At 47.7% G+C, this 20,754-nt stretch overlaps 27 non-coding genes across 27 annotated transcripts; all 27 read left to right on the top strand.

Annotated features, from left to right (window-relative positions):
• Positions 1-555: 555 nt before the first annotated feature.
• On the top strand, positions 556-719 carry LOC142115201 (U1 spliceosomal RNA). The gene has a single exon (XR_012682074.1). It is a non-coding gene; the product is annotated as a U1 spliceosomal RNA (small nuclear RNA).
• Positions 720-1,307: 588 nt separating this feature from the next.
• On the top strand, positions 1,308-1,471 carry LOC142115200 (U1 spliceosomal RNA). The gene has a single exon (XR_012682073.1). It is a non-coding gene; the product is annotated as a U1 spliceosomal RNA (small nuclear RNA).
• Positions 1,472-2,060: 589 nt separating this feature from the next.
• Positions 2,061-2,224, top strand: LOC142115199 (U1 spliceosomal RNA). The gene has a single exon (XR_012682072.1). It is a non-coding gene; the product is annotated as a U1 spliceosomal RNA (small nuclear RNA).
• A 588-nt stretch (positions 2,225-2,812) lies between these two features.
• LOC142115198 (U1 spliceosomal RNA) lies at positions 2,813-2,976 on the top strand. The gene has a single exon (XR_012682071.1). It is a non-coding gene; the product is annotated as a U1 spliceosomal RNA (small nuclear RNA).
• Positions 2,977-3,564: 588 nt separating this feature from the next.
• On the top strand, positions 3,565-3,728 carry LOC142115194 (U1 spliceosomal RNA). The gene has a single exon (XR_012682070.1). It is a non-coding gene; the product is annotated as a U1 spliceosomal RNA (small nuclear RNA).
• Positions 3,729-4,316: 588 nt separating this feature from the next.
• Positions 4,317-4,480, top strand: LOC142115182 (U1 spliceosomal RNA). The gene has a single exon (XR_012682060.1). It is a non-coding gene; the product is annotated as a U1 spliceosomal RNA (small nuclear RNA).
• A 588-nt stretch (positions 4,481-5,068) lies between these two features.
• On the top strand, positions 5,069-5,232 carry LOC142115170 (U1 spliceosomal RNA). The gene has a single exon (XR_012682049.1). It is a non-coding gene; the product is annotated as a U1 spliceosomal RNA (small nuclear RNA).
• Positions 5,233-5,820: 588 nt separating this feature from the next.
• Positions 5,821-5,984, top strand: LOC142115042 (U1 spliceosomal RNA). Its single transcript, XR_012681931.1, has one exon. It is a non-coding gene; the product is annotated as a U1 spliceosomal RNA (small nuclear RNA).
• A 588-nt stretch (positions 5,985-6,572) lies between these two features.
• Positions 6,573-6,736, top strand: LOC142115157 (U1 spliceosomal RNA). The gene has a single exon (XR_012682037.1). It is a non-coding gene; the product is annotated as a U1 spliceosomal RNA (small nuclear RNA).
• Positions 6,737-7,324: 588 nt separating this feature from the next.
• On the top strand, positions 7,325-7,488 carry LOC142115145 (U1 spliceosomal RNA). The gene has a single exon (XR_012682025.1). It is a non-coding gene; the product is annotated as a U1 spliceosomal RNA (small nuclear RNA).
• A 588-nt stretch (positions 7,489-8,076) lies between these two features.
• LOC142115169 (U1 spliceosomal RNA) lies at positions 8,077-8,240 on the top strand. The gene has a single exon (XR_012682048.1). It is a non-coding gene; the product is annotated as a U1 spliceosomal RNA (small nuclear RNA).
• A 588-nt stretch (positions 8,241-8,828) lies between these two features.
• LOC142115133 (U1 spliceosomal RNA) lies at positions 8,829-8,992 on the top strand. Its single transcript, XR_012682014.1, has one exon. It is a non-coding gene; the product is annotated as a U1 spliceosomal RNA (small nuclear RNA).
• Positions 8,993-9,580: 588 nt separating this feature from the next.
• Positions 9,581-9,744, top strand: LOC142115121 (U1 spliceosomal RNA). Its single transcript, XR_012682003.1, has one exon. It is a non-coding gene; the product is annotated as a U1 spliceosomal RNA (small nuclear RNA).
• Positions 9,745-10,332: 588 nt separating this feature from the next.
• LOC142115109 (U1 spliceosomal RNA) lies at positions 10,333-10,496 on the top strand. Its single transcript, XR_012681992.1, has one exon. It is a non-coding gene; the product is annotated as a U1 spliceosomal RNA (small nuclear RNA).
• Positions 10,497-11,084: 588 nt separating this feature from the next.
• Positions 11,085-11,248, top strand: LOC142115097 (U1 spliceosomal RNA). Its single transcript, XR_012681981.1, has one exon. It is a non-coding gene; the product is annotated as a U1 spliceosomal RNA (small nuclear RNA).
• Positions 11,249-11,836: 588 nt separating this feature from the next.
• LOC142115191 (U1 spliceosomal RNA) lies at positions 11,837-12,000 on the top strand. Its single transcript, XR_012682068.1, has one exon. It is a non-coding gene; the product is annotated as a U1 spliceosomal RNA (small nuclear RNA).
• Positions 12,001-12,588: 588 nt separating this feature from the next.
• On the top strand, positions 12,589-12,753 carry LOC142115164 (U1 spliceosomal RNA). Its single transcript, XR_012682043.1, has one exon. It is a non-coding gene; the product is annotated as a U1 spliceosomal RNA (small nuclear RNA).
• Positions 12,754-13,341: 588 nt separating this feature from the next.
• Positions 13,342-13,505, top strand: LOC142115084 (U1 spliceosomal RNA). Its single transcript, XR_012681970.1, has one exon. It is a non-coding gene; the product is annotated as a U1 spliceosomal RNA (small nuclear RNA).
• Positions 13,506-14,093: 588 nt separating this feature from the next.
• Positions 14,094-14,255, top strand: LOC142115183 (U1 spliceosomal RNA). The gene has a single exon (XR_012682061.1). It is a non-coding gene; the product is annotated as a U1 spliceosomal RNA (small nuclear RNA).
• Positions 14,256-14,844: 589 nt separating this feature from the next.
• LOC142115072 (U1 spliceosomal RNA) lies at positions 14,845-15,008 on the top strand. Its single transcript, XR_012681959.1, has one exon. It is a non-coding gene; the product is annotated as a U1 spliceosomal RNA (small nuclear RNA).
• Positions 15,009-15,596: 588 nt separating this feature from the next.
• Positions 15,597-15,760, top strand: LOC142115060 (U1 spliceosomal RNA). The gene has a single exon (XR_012681948.1). It is a non-coding gene; the product is annotated as a U1 spliceosomal RNA (small nuclear RNA).
• Positions 15,761-16,348: 588 nt separating this feature from the next.
• Positions 16,349-16,511, top strand: LOC142115190 (U1 spliceosomal RNA). Its single transcript, XR_012682067.1, has one exon. It is a non-coding gene; the product is annotated as a U1 spliceosomal RNA (small nuclear RNA).
• A 588-nt stretch (positions 16,512-17,099) lies between these two features.
• On the top strand, positions 17,100-17,263 carry LOC142115048 (U1 spliceosomal RNA). Its single transcript, XR_012681937.1, has one exon. It is a non-coding gene; the product is annotated as a U1 spliceosomal RNA (small nuclear RNA).
• A 588-nt stretch (positions 17,264-17,851) lies between these two features.
• On the top strand, positions 17,852-18,015 carry LOC142115180 (U1 spliceosomal RNA). Its single transcript, XR_012682058.1, has one exon. It is a non-coding gene; the product is annotated as a U1 spliceosomal RNA (small nuclear RNA).
• A 588-nt stretch (positions 18,016-18,603) lies between these two features.
• LOC142115230 (U1 spliceosomal RNA) lies at positions 18,604-18,767 on the top strand. The gene has a single exon (XR_012682101.1). It is a non-coding gene; the product is annotated as a U1 spliceosomal RNA (small nuclear RNA).
• A 588-nt stretch (positions 18,768-19,355) lies between these two features.
• Positions 19,356-19,519, top strand: LOC142115179 (U1 spliceosomal RNA). Its single transcript, XR_012682057.1, has one exon. It is a non-coding gene; the product is annotated as a U1 spliceosomal RNA (small nuclear RNA).
• Positions 19,520-20,107: 588 nt separating this feature from the next.
• LOC142115218 (U1 spliceosomal RNA) lies at positions 20,108-20,271 on the top strand. Its single transcript, XR_012682089.1, has one exon. It is a non-coding gene; the product is annotated as a U1 spliceosomal RNA (small nuclear RNA).
• Positions 20,272-20,754: the final 483 nt, after the last annotated feature.

Raw genomic sequence — 20,754 nt, 5'->3', positions numbered from 1 at the left:
GACCTAGCCTTCTTGCAGAAAGCGCATGATCTAAATGCTTTATCGGCAGCGCGATATCTTGATATTGTAGCCCTATCCGGCCTGATTTTTTCCCTGGCTTGCTTTCTTCCCCCTGTGCTGATGCCATTCTGCCAGATATGACATGTACTCTATGACTGCCTGTTCTCTGATAATTCTAGGGTTGATAGAACCACTCTGTGTCCTTTTGCTGCTGATTATTTCAGGGCACAGTTCTTCCTGCAGAGCTTCTTTATGCAAATCAGGCCTATATAGATGGCATTCTACTGTCTTTCTCTTTTCATATGCAGATGAGTATTGCAGCTGACTGCTTGGATAACCCATCGTATGCAAATATATCTGCTGCACCCTGGGAATGCTTATAATTGTACTTGTCCGTACAGTTTGACATTTGAGGTGCTTCAGGAATAGGCACCCATCCGCTTCCCTTCAGTTGTTGTCCCCAGCTGAAAGTTCATTTGTGCTGCATCAGGAGAATCTCCCCCACTTGACAGGCGTGTGCTTGACCAGTCGCCCTCCAGAGTCCTAGTCCAACTCATACTTACCTGGCAGGGGAGATACCATGATCACAAAGGTGGTTCTCCCAGGGTGAGGTTCATCCATTGCACTCCGGATGTGCTGACCCCTGCGATTTCCCCAAATGCGGGAAACTCGACTGCATAATTTGTGGTAGTGGGGGACTGCGTTCGCGCTCTCCCCTGATCATCTCTGGTAAAAGTCAGCTTTAGTTGTGTGACCTAGCCTTCTTGCAGAAAGCGCATGATCTAAATGCTTTATCGGCAGCGCGATATCTTGATATTGTAGCCCTATCCGGCCTGATTTTTTCCCTGGCTTGCTTTCTTCCCCCTGTGCTGATGCCATTCTGCCAGATATGACATGTACTCTATGACTGCCTGTTCTCTGATAATTCTAGGGTTGATAGAACCACTCTGTGTCCTTTTGCTGCTGATTATTTCAGGGCACAGTTCTTCCTGCAGAGCTTCTTTATGCAAATCAGGCCTATATAGATGGCATTCTACTGTCTTTCTCTTTTCATATGCAGATGAGTATTGCAGCTGACTGCTTGGATAACCCATCGTATGCAAATATATCTGCTGCACCCTGGGAATGCTTATAATTGTACTTGTCCGTACAGTTTGACATTTGAGGTGCTTCAGGAATAGGCACCCATCCGCTTCCCTTCAGTTGTTGTCCCCAGCTGAAAGTTCATTTGTGCTGCATCAGGAGAATCTCCCCCACTTGACAGGCGTGTGCTTGACCAGTCGCCCTCCAGAGTCCTAGTCCAACTCATACTTACCTGGCAGGGGAGATACCATGATCACAAAGGTGGTTCTCCCAGGGTGAGGTTCATCCATTGCACTCCGGATGTGCTGACCCCTGCGATTTCCCCAAATGCGGGAAACTCGACTGCATAATTTGTGGTAGTGGGGGACTGCGTTCGCGCTCTCCCCTGATCATCTCTGGTAAAAGTCAGCTTTAGTTGTGTGACCTAGCCTTCTTGCAGAAAGCGCATGATCTAAATGCTTTATCGGCAGCGCGATATCTTGATATTGTAGCCCTATCTGGCCTGATTTTTTCCCCTGGCTTGCTTTCTTCCCCCTGTGCTGATGCCATTCTGCCAGATATGACATGTACTCTATGACTGCCTGTTCTCTGATAATTCTAGGGTTGATAGAACCACTCTGTGTCCTTTTGCTGCTGATTATTTCAGGGCACAGTTCTTCCTGCAGAGCTTCTTTATGCAAATCAGGCCTATATAGATGGCATTCTACTGTCTTTCTCTTTTCATATGCAGATGAGTATTGCAGCTGACTGCTTGGATAACCCATCGTATGCAAATATATCTGCTGCACCCTGGGAATGCTTATAATTGTACTTGTCCGTACAGTTTGACATTTGAGGTGCTTCAGGAATAGGCACCCATCCGCTTCCCTTCAGTTGTTGTCCCCAGCTGAAAGTTCATTTGTGCTGCATCAGGAGAATCTCCCCCACTTGACAGGCGTGTGCTTGACCAGTCGCCCTCCAGAGTCCTAGTCCAACTCATACTTACCTGGCAGGGGAGATACCATGATCACAAAGGTGGTTCTCCCAGGGTGAGGTTCATCCATTGCACTCCGGATGTGCTGACCCCTGCGATTTCCCCAAATGCGGGAAACTCGACTGCATAATTTGTGGTAGTGGGGGACTGCGTTCGCGCTCTCCCCTGATCATCTCTGGTAAAAGTCAGCTTTAGTTGTGTGACCTAGCCTTCTTGCAGAAAGCGCATGATCTAAATGCTTTATCGGCAGCGCGATATCTTGATATTGTAGCCCTATCCGGCCTGATTTTTTCCCTGGCTTGCTTTCTTCCCCCTGTGCTGATGCCATTCTGCCAGATATGACATGTACTCTATGACTGCCTGTTCTCTGATAATTCTAGGGTTGATAGAACCACTCTGTGTCCTTTTGCTGCTGATTATTTCAGGGCACAGTTCTTCCTGCAGAGCTTCTTTATGCAAATCAGGCCTATATAGATGGCATTCTACTGTCTTTCTCTTTTCATATGCAGATGAGTATTGCAGCTGACTGCTTGGATAACCCATCGTATGCAAATATATCTGCTGCACCCTGGGAATGCTTATAATTGTACTTGTCCGTACAGTTTGACATTTGAGGTGCTTCAGGAATAGGCACCCATCCGCTTCCCTTCAGTTGTTGTCCCCAGCTGAAAGTTCATTTGTGCTGCATCAGGAGAATCTCCCCCACTTGACAGGCGTGTGCTTGACCAGTCGCCCTCCAGAGTCCTAGTCCAACTCATACTTACCTGGCAGGGGAGATACCATGATCACAAAGGTGGTTCTCCCAGGGTGAGGTTCATCCATTGCACTCCGGATGTGCTGACCCCTGCGATTTCCCCAAATGCGGGAAACTCGACTGCATAATTTGTGGTAGTGGGGGACTGCGTTCGCGCTCTCCCCTGATCATCTCTGGTAAAAGTCAGCTTTAGTTGTGTGACCTAGCCTTCTTGCAGAAAGCGCATGATCTAAATGCTTTATCGGCAGCGCGATATCTTGATATTGTAGCCCTATCCGGCCTGATTTTTTCCCTGGCTTGCTTTCTTCCCCCTGTGCTGATGCCATTCTGCCAGATATGACATGTACTCTATGACTGCCTGTTCTCTGATAATTCTAGGGTTGATAGAACCACTCTGTGTCCTTTTGCTGCTGATTATTTCAGGGCACAGTTCTTCCTGCAGAGCTTCTTTATGCAAATCAGGCCTATATAGATGGCATTCTACTGTCTTTCTCTTTTCATATGCAGATGAGTATTGCAGCTGACTGCTTGGATAACCCATCGTATGCAAATATATCTGCTGCACCCTGGGAATGCTTATAATTGTACTTGTCCGTACAGTTTGACATTTGAGGTGCTTCAGGAATAGGCACCCATCCGCTTCCCTTCAGTTGTTGTCCCCAGCTGAAAGTTCATTTGTGCTGCATCAGGAGAATCTCCCCCACTTGACAGGCGTGTGCTTGACCAGTCGCCCTCCAGAGTCCTAGTCCAACTCATACTTACCTGGCAGGGGAGATACCATGATCACAAAGGTGGTTCTCCCAGGGTGAGGTTCATCCATTGCACTCCGGATGTGCTGACCCCTGCGATTTCCCCAAATGCGGGAAACTCGACTGCATAATTTGTGGTAGTGGGGGACTGCGTTCGCGCTCTCCCCTGATCATCTCTGGTAAAAGTCAGCTTTAGTTGTGTGACCTAGCCTTCTTGCAGAAAGCGCATGATCTAAATGCTTTATCGGCAGCGCGATATCTTGATATTGTAGCCCTATCCGGCCTGATTTTTTCCCTGGCTTGCTTTCTTCCCCCTGTGCTGATGCCATTCTGCCAGATATGACATGTACTCTATGACTGCCTGTTCTCTGATAATTCTAGGGTTGATAGAACCACTCTGTGTCCTTTTGCTGCTGATTATTTCAGGGCACAGTTCTTCCTGCAGAGCTTCTTTATGCAAATCAGGCCTATATAGATGGCATTCTACTGTCTTTCTCTTTTCATATGCAGATGAGTATTGCAGCTGACTGCTTGGATAACCCATCGTATGCAAATATATCTGCTGCACCCTGGGAATGCTTATAATTGTACTTGTCCGTACAGTTTGACATTTGAGGTGCTTCAGGAATAGGCACCCATCCGCTTCCCTTCAGTTGTTGTCCCCAGCTGAAAGTTCATTTGTGCTGCATCAGGAGAATCTCCCCCACTTGACAGGCGTGTGCTTGACCAGTCACCCTCCAGAGTCCTAGTCCAACTCATACTTACCTGGCAGGGGAGATACCATGATCACAAAGGTGGTTCTCCCAGGGTGAGGTTCATCCATTGCACTCCGGATGTGCTGACCCCTGCGATTTCCCCAAATGCGGGAAACTCGACTGCATAATTTGTGGTAGTGGGGGACTGCGTTCGCGCTCTCCCCTGATCATCTCTGGTAAAAGTCAGCTTTAGTTGTGTGACCTAGCCTTCTTGCAGAAAGCGCATGATCTAAATGCTTTATCGGCAGCGCGATATCTTGATATTGTAGCCCTATCCGGCCTGATTTTTTCCCTGGCTTGCTTTCTTCCCCCTGTGCTGATGCCATTCTGCCAGATATGACATGTACTCTATGACTGCCTGTTCTCTGATAATTCTAGGGTTGATAGAACCACTCTGTGTCCTTTTGCTGCTGATTATTTCAGGGCACAGTTCTTCCTGCAGAGCTTCTTTATGCAAATCAGGCCTATATAGATGGCATTCTACTGTCTTTCTCTTTTCATATGCAGATGAGTATTGCAGCTGACTGCTTGGATAACCCATCGTATGCAAATATATCTGCTGCACCCTGGGAATGCTTATAATTGTACTTGTCCGTACAGTTTGACATTTGAGGTGCTTCAGGAATAGGCACCCATCCGCTTCCCTTCAGTTGTTGTCCCCAGCTGAAAGTTCATTTGTGCTGCATCAGGAGAATCTCCCCCACTTGACAGGCGTGTGCTTGACCAGTCGCCCTCCAGAGTCCTAGTCCAACTCATACTTACCTGGCAGGGGAGATACCATGATCACAAAGGTGGTTCTCCCAGGGTGAGGTTCATCCATTGCACTCCGGATGTGCTGACCCCTGCGATTTCCCCAAATGCGGGAAACTCGACTGCATAATTTGTGGTAGTGGGGGACTGCGTTCGCGCTCTCCCCTGATCATCTCTGGTAAAAGTCAGCTTTAGTTGTGTGACCTAGCCTTCTTGCAGAAAGCGCATGATCTAAATGCTTTATCGGCAGCGTGATATCTTGATATTGTAGCCCTATCCGGCCTGATTTTTTCCCTGGCTTGCTTTCTTCCCCCTGTGCTGATGCCATTCTGCCAGATATGACATGTACTCTATGACTGCCTGTTCTCTGATAATTCTAGGGTTGATAGAACCACTCTGTGTCCTTTTGCTGCTGATTATTTCAGGGCACAGTTCTTCCTGCAGAGCTTCTTTATGCAAATCAGGCCTATATAGATGGCATTCTACTGTCTTTCTCTTTTCATATGCAGATGAGTATTGCAGCTGACTGCTTGGATAACCCATCGTATGCAAATATATCTGCTGCACCCTGGGAATGCTTATAATTGTACTTGTCCGTACAGTTTGACATTTGAGGTGCTTCAGGAATAGGCACCCATCCGCTTCCCTTCAGTTGTTGTCCCCAGCTGAAAGTTCATTTGTGCTGCATCAGGAGAATCTCCCCCACTTGACAGGCGTGTGCTTGACCAGTCGCCCTCCAGAGTCCTAGTCCAACTCATACTTACCTGGCAGGGGAGATACCATGATCACAAAGGTGGTTCTCCCAGGGTGAGGTTCATCCATTGCACTCCGGATGTGCTGACCCCTGCGATTTCCCCAAATGTGGGAAACTCGACTGCATAATTTGTGGTAGTGGGGGACTGCGTTCGCGCTCTCCCCTGATCATCTCTGGTAAAAGTCAGCTTTAGTTGTGTGACCTAGCCTTCTTGCAGAAAGCGCATGATCTAAATGCTTTATCGGCAGCGCGATATCTTGATATTGTAGCCCTATCCGGCCTGATTTTTTCCCTGGCTTGCTTTCTTCCCCCTGTGCTGATGCCATTCTGCCAGATATGACATGTACTCTATGACTGCCTGTTCTCTGATAATTCTAGGGTTGATAGAACCACTCTGTGTCCTTTTGCTGCTGATTATTTCAGGGCACAGTTCTTCCTGCAGAGCTTCTTTATGCAAATCAGGCCTATATAGATGGCATTCTACTGTCTTTCTCTTTTCATATGCAGATGAGTATTGCAGCTGACTGCTTGGATAACCCATCGTATGCAAATATATCTGCTGCACCCTGGGAATGCTTATAATTGTACTTGTCCGTACAGTTTGACATTTGAGGTGCTTCAGGAATAGGCACCCATCCGCTTCCCTTCAGTTGTTGTCCCCAGCTGAAAGTTCATTTGTGCTGCATCAGGAGAATCTCCCCCACTTGACAGGCGTGTGCTTGACCAGTCGCCCTCCAGAGTCCTAGTCCAACTCATACTTACCTGGCAGGGGAGATACCATGATCACAAAGGTGGTTCTCCCAGGGTGAGGTTCATCCATTGCACTCCGGATGTGCTGACCCCTGCGATTTCCCCAAATGCGGGAAACTCGACTGCATAATTTGTGGTAGTGGGGGACTGCGTTCGCGCTCTCCCCTGATCATCTCTGGTAAAAGTCAGCTTTAGTTGTGTGACCTAGCCTTCTTGCAGAAAGCGCATGATCTAAATGCTTTATCGGCAGCGCGATATCTTGATATTGTAGCCCTATCCGGCCTGATTTTTTCCCTGGCTTGCTTTCTTCCCCCTGTGCTGATGCCATTCTGCCAGATATGACATGTACTCTATGACTGCCTGTTCTCTGATAATTCTAGGGTTGATAGAACCACTCTGTGTCCTTTTGCTGCTGATTATTTCAGGGCACAGTTCTTCCTGCAGAGCTTCTTTATGCAAATCAGGCCTATATAGATGGCATTCTACTGTCTTTCTCTTTTCATATGCAGATGAGTATTGCAGCTGACTGCTTGGATAACCCATCGTATGCAAATATATCTGCTGCACCCTGGGAATGCTTATAATTGTACTTGTCCGTACAGTTTGACATTTGAGGTGCTTCAGGAATAGGCACCCATCCGCTTCCCTTCAGTTGTTGTCCCCAGCTGAAAGTTCATTTGTGCTGCATCAGGAGAATCTCCCCCACTTGACAGGCGTGTGCTTGACCAGTCGCCCTCCAGAGTCCTAGTCCAACTCATACTTACCTGGCAGGGGAGATACCATGATCACAAAGGTGGTTCTCCCAGGGTGAGGTTCATCCATTGCACTCCGGATGTGCTGACCCCTGCGATTTCCCCAAATGCGGGAAACTCGACTGCATAATTTGTGGTAGTGGGGGACTGCGTTCGCGCTCTCCCCTGATCATCTCTGGTAAAAGTCAGCTTTAGTTGTGTGACCTAGCCTTCTTGCAGAAAGCGCATGATCTAAATGCTTTATCGGCAGCGCGATATCTTGATATTGTAGCCCTATCCGGCCTGATTTTTTCCCTGGCTTGCTTTCTTCCCCCTGTGCTGATGCCATTCTGCCAGATATGACATGTACTCTATGACTGCCTGTTCTCTGATAATTCTAGGGTTGATAGAACCACTCTGTGTCCTTTTGCTGCTGATTATTTCAGGGCACAGTTCTTCCTGCAGAGCTTCTTTATGCAAATCAGGCCTATATAGATGGCATTCTACTGTCTTTCTCTTTTCATATGCAGATGAGTATTGCAGCTGACTGCTTGGATAACCCATCGTATGCAAATATATCTGCTGCACCCTGGGAATGCTTATAATTGTACTTGTCCGTACAGTTTGACATTTGAGGTGCTTCAGGAATAGGCACCCATCCGCTTCCCTTCAGTTGTTGTCCCCAGCTGAAAGTTCATTTGTGCTGCATCAGGAGAATCTCCCCCACTTGACAGGCGTGTGCTTGACCAGTCGCCCTCCAGAGTCCTAGTCCAACTCATACTTACCTGGCAGGGGAGATACCATGATCACAAAGGTGGTTCTCCCAGGGTGAGGTTCATCCATTGCACTCCGGATGTGCTGACCCCTGCGATTTCCCCAAATGCGGGAAACTCAACTGCATAATTTGTGGTAGTGGGGGACTGCGTTCGCGCTCTCCCCTGATCATCTCTGGTAAAAGTCAGCTTTAGTTGTGTGACCTAGCCTTCTTGCAGAAAGCGCATGATCTAAATGCTTTATCGGCAGCGCGATATCTTGATATTGTAGCCCTATCCGGCCTGATTTTTTCCCTGGCTTGCTTTCTTCCCCCTGTGCTGATGCCATTCTGCCAGATATGACATGTACTCTATGACTGCCTGTTCTCTGATAATTCTAGGGTTGATAGAACCACTCTGTGTCCTTTTGCTGCTGATTATTTCAGGGCACAGTTCTTCCTGCAGAGCTTCTTTATGCAAATCAGGCCTATATAGATGGCATTCTACTGTCTTTCTCTTTTCATATGCAGATGAGTATTGCAGCTGACTGCTTGGATAACCCATCGTATGCAAATATATCTGCTGCACCCTGGGAATGCTTATAATTGTACTTGTCCGTACAGTTTGACATTTGAGGTGCTTCAGGAATAGGCACCCATCCGCTTCCCTTCAGTTGTTGTCCCCAGCTGAAAGTTCATTTGTGCTGCATCAGGAGAATCTCCCCCACTTGACAGGCGTGTGCTTGACCAGTCGCCCTCCAGAGTCCTAGTCCAACTCATACTTACCTGGCAGGGGAGATACCATGATCACAAAGGTGGTTCTCCCAGGGTGAGGTTCATCCATTGCACTCCGGATGTGCTGACCCCTGCGATTTCCCCAAATGCGGGAAACTCGACTGCATAATTTGTGGTAGTGGGGGACTGCGTTCGCGCTCTCCCCTGATCATCTCTGGTAAAAGTCAGCTTTAGTTGTGTGACCTAGCCTTCTTGCAGAAAGCGCATGATCTAAATGCTTTATCGGCAGTGCGATATCTTGATATTGTAGCCCTATCCGGCCTGATTTTTTCCCTGGCTTGCTTTCTTCCCCCTGTGCTGATGCCATTCTGCCAGATATGACATGTACTCTATGACTGCCTGTTCTCTGATAATTCTAGGGTTGATAGAACCACTCTGTGTCCTTTTGCTGCTGATTATTTCAGGGCACAGTTCTTCCTGCAGAGCTTCTTTATGCAAATCAGGCCTATATAGATGGCATTCTACTGTCTTTCTCTTTTCATATGCAGATGAGTATTGCAGCTGACTGCTTGGATAACCCATCGTATGCAAATATATCTGCTGCACCCTGGGAATGCTTATAATTGTACTTGTCCGTACAGTTTGACATTTGAGGTGCTTCAGGAATAGGCACCCATCCGCTTCCCTTCAGTTGTTGTCCCCAGCTGAAAGTTCATTTGTGCTGCATCAGGAGAATCTCCCCCACTTGACAGGCGTGTGCTTGACCAGTCGCCCTCCAGAGTCCTAGTCCAACTCATACTTACCTGGCAGGGGAGATACCATGATCACAAAGGTGGTTCTCCCAGGGTGAGGTTCATCCATTGCACTCCGGATGTGCTGACCCCTGCGATTTCCCCAAATGCGGGAAACTCGACTGCATAATTTGTGGTAGTGGGGGACTGCGTTCGCGCTCTCCCCTGATCATCTCTGGTAAAAGTCAGCTTTAGTTGTGTGACCTAGCCTTCTTGCAGAAAGCGCATGATCTAAATGCTTTATCGGCAGCGCGATATCTTGATATTGTAGCCCTATCCGGCCTGATTTTTTCCCTGGCTTGCTTTCTTCCCCCTGTGCTGATGCCATTCTGCCAGATATGACATGTACTCTATGACTGCCTGTTCTCTGATAATTCTAGGGTTGATAGAACCACTCTGTGTCCTTTTGCTGCTGATTATTTCAGGGCACAGTTCTTCCTGCAGAGCTTCTTTATGCAAATCAGGCCTATATAGATGGCATTCTACTGTCTTTCTCTTTTCATATGCAGATGAGTATTGCAGCTGACTGCTTGGATAACCCATCGTATGCAAATATATCTGCTGCACCCTGGGAATGCTTATAATTGTACTTGTCCGTACAGTTTGACATTTGAGGTGCTTCAGGAATAGGCACCCATCCGCTTCCCTTCAGTTGTTGTCCCCAGCTGAAAGTTCATTTGTGCTGCATCAGGAGAATCTCCCCCACTTGACAGGCGTGTGCTTGACCAGTCGCCCTCCAGAGTCCTAGTCCAACTCATACTTACCTGGCAGGGGAGATACCATGATCACAAAGGTGGTTCTCCCAGGGTGAGGTTCATCCATTGCACTCCGGATGTGCTGACCCCTGCGATTTCCCCAAATGCGGGAAACTCGACTGCATAATTTGTGGTAGTGGGGGACTGCGTTCGCGCTCTCCCCTGATCATCTCTGGTAAAAGTCAGCTTTAGTTGTGTGACCTAGCCTTCTTGCAGAAAGCGCATGATCTAAATGCTTTATCGGCAGCGCGATATCTTGATATTGTAGCCCTATCCGGCCTGATTTTTTCCCTGGCTTGCTTTCTTCCCCCTGTGCTGATGCCATTCTGCCAGATATGACATGTACTCTATGACTGCCTGTTCTCTGATAATTCTAGGGTTGATAGAACCACTCTGTGTCCTTTTGCTGCTGATTATTTCAGGGCACAGTTCTTCCTGCAGAGCTTCTTTATGCAAATCAGGCCTATATAGATGGCATTCTACTGTCTTTCTCTTTTCATATGCAGATGAGTATTGCAGCTGACTGCTTGGATAACCCATCGTATGCAAATATATCTGCTGCACCCTGGGAATGCTTATAATTGTACTTGTCCGTACAGTTTGACATTTGAGGTGCTTCAGGAATAGGCACCCATCCGCTTCCCTTCAGTTGTTGTCCCCAGCTGAAAGTTCATTTGTGCTGCATCAGGAGAATCTCCCCCACTTGACAGGCGTGTGCTTGACCAGTCGCCCTCCAGAGTCCTAGTCCAACTCATACTTACCTGGCAGGGGAGATACCATGATCACAAAGGTGGTTCTCCCAGGGTGAGGTTCATCCATTGCACTCCGGATGTGCTGACCCCTGCGATTTCCCCAAATGCGGGAAACTCGACTGCATAATTTGTGGTAGTGGGGGACTGCGTTCGCGCTCTCCCCTGATCATCTCTGGTAAAAGTCAGCTTTAGTTGTGTGACCTAGCCTTCTTGCAGAAAGCGCATGATCTAAATGCTTTATCGGCAGCGCGATATCTTGATATTGTAGCCCTATCCGGCCTGATTTTTTCCCTGGCTTGCTTTCTTCCCCCTGTGCTGATGCCATTCTGCCAGATATGACATGTACTCTATGACTGCCTGTTCTCTGATAATTCTAGGGTTGATAGAACCACTCTGTGTCCTTTTGCTGCTGATTATTTCAGGGCACAGTTCTTCCTGCAGAGCTTCTTTATGCAAATCAGGCCTATATAGATGGCATTCTACTGTCTTTCTCTTTTCATATGCAGATGAGTATTGCAGCTGACTGCTTGGATAACCCATCGTATGCAAATATATCTGCTGCACCCTGGGAATGCTTATAATTGTACTTGTCCGTACAGTTTGACATTTGAGGTGCTTCAGGAATAGGCACCCATCCGCTTCCCTTCAGTTGTTGTCCCCAGCTGAAAGTTCATTTGTGCTGCATCAGGAGAATCTCCCCCACTTGACAGGCGTGTGCTTGACCAGTCGCCCTCCAGAGTCTTAGTCCAACTCATACTTACCTGGCAGGGGAGATACCATGATCACAAAGGTGGTTCTCCCAGGGTGAGGTTCATCCATTGCCCTCCAGGTGTGCTGACCCCTGCGATTTCCCCAAATGCGGGAAACTCGACTGCATAATTTGTGGTAGTGGGGGACTGCGTTCGCGCTCTCCCCTGATCATCTCTGGTAAAAGTCAGCTTTAGTTGTGTGACCTAGCCTTCTTGCAGAAAGCGCATGATCTAAATGCTTTATCGGCAGCGCGATATCTTGATATTGTAGCCCTATCCGGCCTGATTTTTTCCCTGGCTTGCTTTCTTCCCCCTGTGCTGATGCCATTCTGCCAGATATGACATGTACTCTATGACTGCCTGTTCTCTGATAATTCTAGGGTTGATAGAACCACTCTGTGTCCTTTTGCTGCTGATTATTTCAGGGCACAGTTCTTCCTGCAGAGCTTCTTTATGCAAATCAGGCCTATATAGATGGCATTCTACTGTCTTTCTCTTTTCATATGCAGATGAGTATTGCAGCTGACTGCTTGGATAACCCATCGTATGCAAATATATCTGCTGCACCCTGGGAATGCTTATAATTGTACTTGTCCGTACAGTTTGACATTTGAGGTGCTTCAGGAATAGGCACCCATCCGCTTCCCTTCAGTTGTTGTCCCCAGCTGAAAGTTCATTTGTGCTGCATCAGGAGAATCTCCCCCACTTGACAGGCGTGTGCTTGACCAGTCGCCCTCCAGAGTCCTAGTCCAACTCATACTTACCTGGCAGGGGAGATACCATGATCACAAAGGTGGTTCTCCCAGGGTGAGGTTCATCCATTGCACTCCGGATGTGCTGACCCCTGCGATTTCCCCAAATGCGGGAAACTCGACTGCATAATTTGTGGTAGTGGGGGAACTGCGTTCGCGCTCTCCCCTGATCATCTCTGGTAAAAGTCAGCTTTAGTTGTGTGACCTAGCCTTCTTGCAGAAAGCGCATGATCTAAATGCTTTATCGGCAGCGCGATATCTTGATATTGTAGCCCTATCCGGCCTGATTTTTTCCCTGGCTTGCTTTCTTCCCCCTGTGCTGATGCCATTCTGCCAGATATGACATGTACTCTATGACTGCCTGTTCTCTGATAATTCTAGGGTTGATAGAACCACTCTGTGTCCTTTTGCTGCTGATTATTTCAGGGCACAGTTCTTCCTGCAGAGCTTCTTTATGCAAATCAGGCCTATATAGATGGCATTCTACTGTCTTTCTCTTTTCATATGCAGATGAGTATTGCAGCTGACTGCTTGGATAACCCATCGTATGCAAATATATCTGCTGCACCCTGGGAATGCTTATAATTGTACTTGTCCGTACAGTTTGACATTTGAGGTGCTTCAGGAATAGGCACCCATCCGCTTCCCTTCAGTTGTTGTCCCCAGCTGAAAGTTCATTTGTGCTGCATCAGGAGAATCTCCCCCACTTGACAGGCGTGTGCTTGACCAGTCGCCCTCCAGAGTCCTAGTCCAACTCATACTTACCTGGCAGGGGAGATACCATGATCACAAAGGTGGTTCTCCCAGGGTGAGGTTCATCCATTGCACTCCGGATGTGCTGACCCCTGCGATTTCCCCAAATGCGGGAAACTCGACTGCATAATTTGTGGTAGTGGGGGACTGCGTTCGCGCTCTCCCCTGATCATCTCTGGTAAAAGTCAGCTTTAGTTGTGTGACCTAGCCTTCTTGCAGAAAGCGCATGATCTAAATGCTTTATCGGCAGCGCGATATCTTGATATTGTAGCCCTATCCGGCCTGATTTTTTCCCTGGCTTGCTTTCTTCCCCCTGTGCTGATGCCATTCTGCCAGATATGACATGTACTCTATGACTGCCTGTTCTCTGATAATTCTAGGGTTGATAGAACCACTCTGTGTCCTTTTGCTGCTGATTATTTCAGGGCACAGTTCTTCCTGCAGAGCTTCTTTATGCAAATCAGGCCTATATAGATGGCATTCTACTGTCTTTCTCTTTTCATATGCAGATGAGTATTGCAGCTGACTGCTTGGATAACCCATCGTATGCAAATATATCTGCTGCACCCTGGGAATGCTTATAATTGTACTTGTCCGTACAGTTTGACATTTGAGGTGCTTCAGGAATAGGCACCCATCCGCTTCCCTTCAGTTGTTGTCCCCAGCTGAAAGTTCATTTGTGCTGCATCAGGAGAATCTCCCCCACTTGACAGGCGTGTGCTTGACCAGTCGCCCTCCAGAGTCCTAGTCCAACTCATACTTACCTGGCAGGGGAGATACCATGATCACAAAGGTGGTTCTCCCAGGGTGAGGTTCATCCATTGCACTCCGGATGTGCTGACCCCTGCGATTTCCCCAAATGCGGGAAACTCGACTGCATAATTTGTGGTAGTGGGGGACTGCGTTCGCTCTCCCCTGATCATCTCTGGTAAAAGTCAGCTTTAGTTGTGTGACCTAGCCTTCTTGCAGAAAGCGCATGATCTAAATGCTTTATCGGCAGCGCGATATCTTGATATTGTAGCCCTATCCGGCCTGATTTTTTTCCCTGGCTTGCTTTCTTCCCCCTGTGCTGATGCCATTCTGCCAGATATGACATGTACTCTATGACTGCCTGTTCTCTGATAATTCTAGGGTTGATAGAACCACTCTGTGTCCTTTTGCTGCTGATTATTTCAGGGCACAGTTCTTCCTGCAGAGCTTCTTTATGCAAATCAGGCCTATATAGATGGCATTCTACTGTCTTTCTCTTTTCATATGCAGATGAGTATTGCAGCTGACTGCTTGGATAACCCATCGTATGCAAATATATCTGCTGCACCCTGGGAATGCTTATAATTGTACTTGTCCGTACAGTTTGACATTTGAGGTGCTTCAGGAATAGGCACCCATCCGCTTCCCTTCAGTTGTTGTCCCCAGCTGAAAGTTCATTTGTGCTGCATCAGGAGAATCTCCCCCACTTGACAGGCGTGTGCTTGACCAGTCGCCCTCCAGAGTCCTAGTCCAACTCATACTTACCTGGCAGGGGAGATACCATGATCACAAAGGTGGTTCTCCCAGGGTGAGGTTCATCCATTGCACTCCGGATGTGCTGACCCCTGCGATTTCCCCAAATGCGGGAAACTCGACTGCATAATTTGTGGTAGTGGGGGACTGCGTTCGCGCTCTCCCCTGATCATCTCTGGTAAAAGTCAGCTTTAGTTGTGTGACCTAGCCTTCTTGCAGAAAGCGCATGATCTAAATGCTTTATCGGCAGCGCGATATCTTGATATTGTAGCCCTATCCGGCCTGATTTTTTCCCTGGCTTGCTTTCTTCCCCCTGTGCTGATGCCATTCTGCCAGATATGACATGTACTCTATGACTGCCTGTTCTCTGATAATTCTAGGGTTGATAGAACCACTCTGTGTCCTTTTGCTGCTGATTATTTCAGGGCACAGTTCTTCCTGCAGAGCTTCTTTATGCAAATCAGGCCTATATAGATGGCATTCTACTGTCTTTCTCTTTTCATATGCAGATGAGTATTGCAGCTGACTGCTTGGATAACCCATCGTATGCAAATATATCTGCTGCACCCTGGGAATGCTTATAATTGTACTTGTCCGTACAGTTTGACATTTGAGGTGCTTCAGGAATAGGCACCCATCCGCTTCCCTTCAGTTGTTGTCCCCAGCTGAAAGTTCATTTGTGCTGCATCAGGAGAATCTCCCCCACTTGACAGGCGTGTGCTTGACCAGTCGCCCTCCAGAGTCCTAGTCCAACTCATACTTACCTGGCAGGGGAGATACCATGATCACAAAGGTGGTTCTCCCAGGGTGAGGTTCATCCATTGCACTCCGGATGTGCTGACCCCTGCGATTTCCCCAAATGCGGGAAACTCGACTGCATAATTTGTGGTAGTGGGGGACTGCGTTCGCGCTCTCCCCTGATCATCTCTGGTAAAAGTCAGCTTTAGTTGTGTGACCTAGCCTTCTTGCAGAAAGCGCATGATCTAAATGCTTTATCGGCAGCGCGATATCTTGATATTGTAGCCCTATCCGGCCTGATTTTTTCCCTGGCTTGCTTTCTTCCCCCTGTGCTGATGCCATTCTGCCAGATATGACATGTACTCTATGACTGCCTGTTCTCTGATAATTCTAGGGTTGATAGAACCACTCTGTGTCCTTTTGCTGCTGATTATTTCAGGGCACAGTTCTTCCTGCAGAGCTTCTTTATGCAAATCAGGCCTATATAGATGGCATTCTACTGTCTTTCTCTTTTCATATGCAGATGAGTATTGCAGCTGACTGCTTGGATAACCCATCGTATGCAAATATATCTGCTGCACCCTGGGAATGCTTATAATTGTACTTGTCCGTACAGTTTGACATTTGAGGTGCTTCAGGAATAGGCACCCATCCGCTTCCCTTCAGTTGTTGTCCCCAGCTGAAAGTTCATTTGTGCTGCATCAGGAGAATCTCCCCCACTTGACAGGCGTGTGCTTGACCAGTCGCCCTCCAGAGTCTTAGTCCAACTCATACTTACCTGGCAGGGGAGATACCATGATCACAAAGGTGGTTCTCCCAGGGTGAGGTTCATCCATTGCACTCCAGGTGTGCTGACCCCTGCGATTTCCCCAAATGCGGGAAACTCGACTGCATAATTTGTGGTAGTGGGGACTGCGTTCGCGCTCTCCCCTGATCATCTCTGGTAAAAGTCAGCTTTAGTTGTGTGACCTAGCCTTCTTGCAGAAAGCGCATGATCTAAATGCTTTATCGGCAGCGCGATATCTTGATATTGTAGCCCTATCCGGCCTGATTTTTTCCCTGGCTTGCTTTCTTCCCCCTGTGCTGATGCCATTCTGCCAGATATGACATGTACTCTATGACTGCCTGTTCTCTGATAATTCTAGGGTTGATAGAACCACTCTGTGTCCTTTTGCTGCTGATTATTTCAGGGCACAGTTCTTCCTGCAGAGCTTCTTTATGCAAATCAGGCCTATATAGATGGCATTCTACTGTCTTTCTCTTTTCATATGCAGATGAGTATTGCAGCTGACTGCTTGGATAACCCATCGTATGCAAATATATCTGCTGCACCCTGGGAATGCTTATAATTGTACTTGTCCGTACAGTTTGACATTTGAGGTGCTTCAGGAATAGGCACCCATCCGCTTCCCTTCAGTTGTTGTCCCCAGCTGAAAGTTCATTTGTGCTGCATCAGGAGAATCTCCCCCACTTGACAGGCGTGTGCTTGACCAGTCGCCCTCCAGAGTCTTAGTCCAACTCATACTTACCTGGCAGGGGAGATACCATGATCACAAAGGTGGTTCTCCCAGGGTGAGGTTCATCCATTGCACTCCGGATGTGCTGACCCCTGCGATTTCCCCAAATGCGGGAAACTCGACTGCATAATTTGTGGTAGTGGGGGACTGCGTTCGCGCTCTCCCCTGATCATCTCTGGTAAAAGTCAGCTTTAGTTGTGTGACCTAGCCTTCTTGCAGAAAGCGCATGATCTAAATGCTTTATCGGCAGCGCGATATCTTGATATTGTAGCCCTATCCGGCCTGATTTTTTCCCTGGCTTGCTTTCTTCCCCCTGTGCTGATGCCATTCTGCCAGATATGACATGTACTCTATGACTGCCTGTTCTCTGATAATTCTAGGGTTGATAGAACCACTCTGTGTCCTTTTGCTGCTGATTATTTCAGGGCACAGTTCTTCCTGCAGAGCTTCTTTATGCAAATCAGGCCTATATAGATGGCATTCTACTGTCTTTCTCTTTTCATATGCAGATGAGTATTGCAGCTGACTGCTTGGATAACCCATCGTATGCAAATATATCTGCTGCACCCTGGGAATGCTTATAATTGTACTTGTCCGTACAGTTTGACATTTGAGGTGCTTCAGGAATAGGCACCCATCCGCTTCCCTTCAGTTGTTGTCCCCAGCTGAAAGTTCATTTGTGCTGCATCAGGAGAATCTCCCCCACTTGACAGGCGTGTGCTTGACCAGTCGCCCTCCAGAGTCTTAGTCCAACTCATACTTACCTGGCAGGGGAGATACCATGATCACAAAGGTGGTTCTCCCAGGGTGAGGTTCATCCATTGCACTCCAGGTGTGCTGACCCCTGCGATTTCCCCAAATGCGGGAAACTCGACTGCATAATTTGTGGTAGTGGGGGACTGCGTTCGCGCTCTCCCCTGATCATCTCTGGTAAAAGTCAGCTTTAGTTGTGTGACCTAGCCTTCTTGCAGAAAGCGCATGATCTAAATGCTTTATCGGCAGCGCGATATCTTGATATTGTAGCCCTATCCGGCCTGATTTTTTCCCTGGCTTGCTTTCTTCCCCCTGTGCTGATGCCATTCTGCCAGATATGACATGTACTCTATGACTGCCTGTTCTCTGATAATTCTAGGGTTGATAGAACCACTCTGTGTCCTTTTGCTGCTGATTATTTCAGGGCACAGTTCTTCCTGCAGAGCTTCTTTATGCAAATCAGGCCTATATAGATGGCATTCTACTGTCTTTCTCTTTTCATATGCAGATGAGTATTGCAGCTGACTGCTTGGATAACCCATCGTATGCAAATATATCTGCTGCACCCTGGGAATGCTTATAATTGTACTTGTCCGTACAGTTTGACATTTGAGGTGCTTCAGGAATAGGCACCCATCCGCTTCCCTTCAGTTGTTGTCCCCAGCTGAAAGTTCATTTGTGCTGCATCAGGAGAATCTCCCCCACTTGACAGGCGTGTGCTTGACCAGTCGCCCTCCAGAGTCTTAGTCCAACTCATACTTACCTGGCAGGGGAGATACCATGATCACAAAGGTGGTTCTCCCAGGGTGAGGTTCATCCATTGCACTCCGGATGTGCTGACCCCTGCGATTTCCCCAAATGCGGGAAACTCGACTGCATAATTTGTGGTAGTGGGGGACTGCGTTCGCGCTCTCCCCTGATCATCTCTGGTAAAAGTCAGCTTTAGTTGTGTGACCTAGCCTTCTTGCAGAAAGCGCATGATCTAAATGCTTTATCGGCAGCGCGATATCTTGATATTGTAGCCCTATCCGGCCTGATTTTTTCCCTGGCTTGCTTTCTTCCCCCTGTGCTGATGCCATTCTGCCAGATATGACATGTACTCTATGACTGCCTGTTCTCTGATAATTCTAGGGTTGATAGAACCACTCTGTGTCCTTTTGCTGCTGATTATTTCAGGGCACAGTTCTTCCTGCAGAGCTTCTTTATGCAAATCAGGCCTATATAGATGGCATTCTACTGTCTTTCTCTTTTCATATGCAGATGAGTATTGCAGCTGACTGCTTGGATAACCCATCGTATGCAAATATATCTGCTGCACCCTGGGAATGCTTATAATTGTACTTGTCCGTACAGTTTGACATTTGAGGTGCTTCAGGAATAGGCACCCATCCGCTTCCCTTCAGTTGTTGTCCCCAGCTGAAAGTTCATTTGTGCTGCATCAGGAGAATCTCCCCCACTTGACAGGCGTGTGCTTGACCAGTCGCCCTCCAGAGTCTTAGTCCAACTCATACTTACCTGGCAGGGGAGATACCATGATCACAAAGGTGGTTCTCCCAGGGTGAGGTTCATCCATTGCACTCCAGGTGTGCTGACCCCTGCGATTTCCCCAAATGCGGGAAACTCGACTGCATAATTTGTGGTAGTGGGGGACTGCGTTCGCGCTCTCCCCTGATCATCTCTGGTAAAAGTCAGCTTTAGTTGTGTGACCTAGCCTTCTTGCAGAAAGCGCATGATCTAAATGCTTTATCGGCAGCGCGATATCTTGATATTGTAGCCCTATCCGGCCTGATTTTTTCCCTGGCTTGCTTTCTTCCCCCTGTGCTGATGCCATTCTGCCAGATATGACATGTACTCTATGACTGCCTGTTCTCTGATAATTCTAGGGTTGATAGAACCACTCTGTGTCCTTTTGCTGCTGATTATTTCAGGGCACAGTTCTTCCTGCAGAGCTTCTTTATGCAAATCAGGCCTATATAGATGGCATTCTACTGTCTTTCTCTTTTCATATGCAGATGAGTATTGCAGCTGACTGCTTGGATAACCCATCGTATGCAAATATATCTGCTGCACCCTGGGAATGCTTATAATTGTACTTGTCCGTACAGTTTGACATTTGAGGTGCTTCAGGAATAGGCACCCATCCGCTTCCCTTCAGTTGTTGTCCCCAGCTGAAAGTTCATTTGTGCTGCATCAGGAGAATCTCCCCCACTTGACAGGCGTGTGCTTGACCAGTCGCCCTCCAGAGTCTTAGTCCAACTCATACTTACCTGGCAGGGGAGATACCATGATCACAAAGGTGGTTCTCCCAGGGTGAGGTTCATCCATTGCACTCCGGATGTGCTGACCCCTGCGATTTCCCCAAATGCGGGAAACTCGACTGCATAATTTGTGGTAGTGGGGGACTGCGTTCGCGCTCTCCCCTGATCATCTCTGGTAAAAGTCAGCTTTAGTTGTGTGACCTAGCCTTCTTGCAGAAAGCGCATGATCTAAATGCTTTATCGGCAGCGCGATATCTTGATATTGTAGCCCTATCCGGCCTGATTTTTTCCCTGGCTTGCTTTCTTCCCCCTGTGCTGATGCCATTCTGCCAGATATGACATGTACTCTATGACTGCCTGTTCTCTGATAATTCTAGGGTTGATAGAACCACTCTGTGTCCTTTTGCTGCTGATTATTTCAGGGCACAGTTCTTCCTGCAGAGCTTCTTTATGCAAATCAGGCCTATATAGATGGCATTCTACTGTCTTTCTCTTTTCATATGCAGATGAGTATTGCAGCTGACTGCTTGGATAACCCATCGTATGCAAATATATCTGCTGCACCCTGGGAATGCTTATAATTGTACTTGTCCGTACAGTTTGACATTTGAGGTGCTTCAGGAATAGGCACCCATCCGCTTCCCTTCA

The sequence above is a fragment of the Mixophyes fleayi genome, unplaced genomic scaffold (genome assembly GCF_038048845.1).
Source record: "Mixophyes fleayi isolate aMixFle1 unplaced genomic scaffold, aMixFle1.hap1 Scaffold_1536, whole genome shotgun sequence".
Classification (NCBI taxonomy): domain Eukaryota; kingdom Metazoa; phylum Chordata; class Amphibia; order Anura; family Limnodynastidae; genus Mixophyes; species Mixophyes fleayi.
Note: the sequence above shows the minus strand (reverse complement) of the source record. Positions and strands in the feature narration are given on the sequence as shown.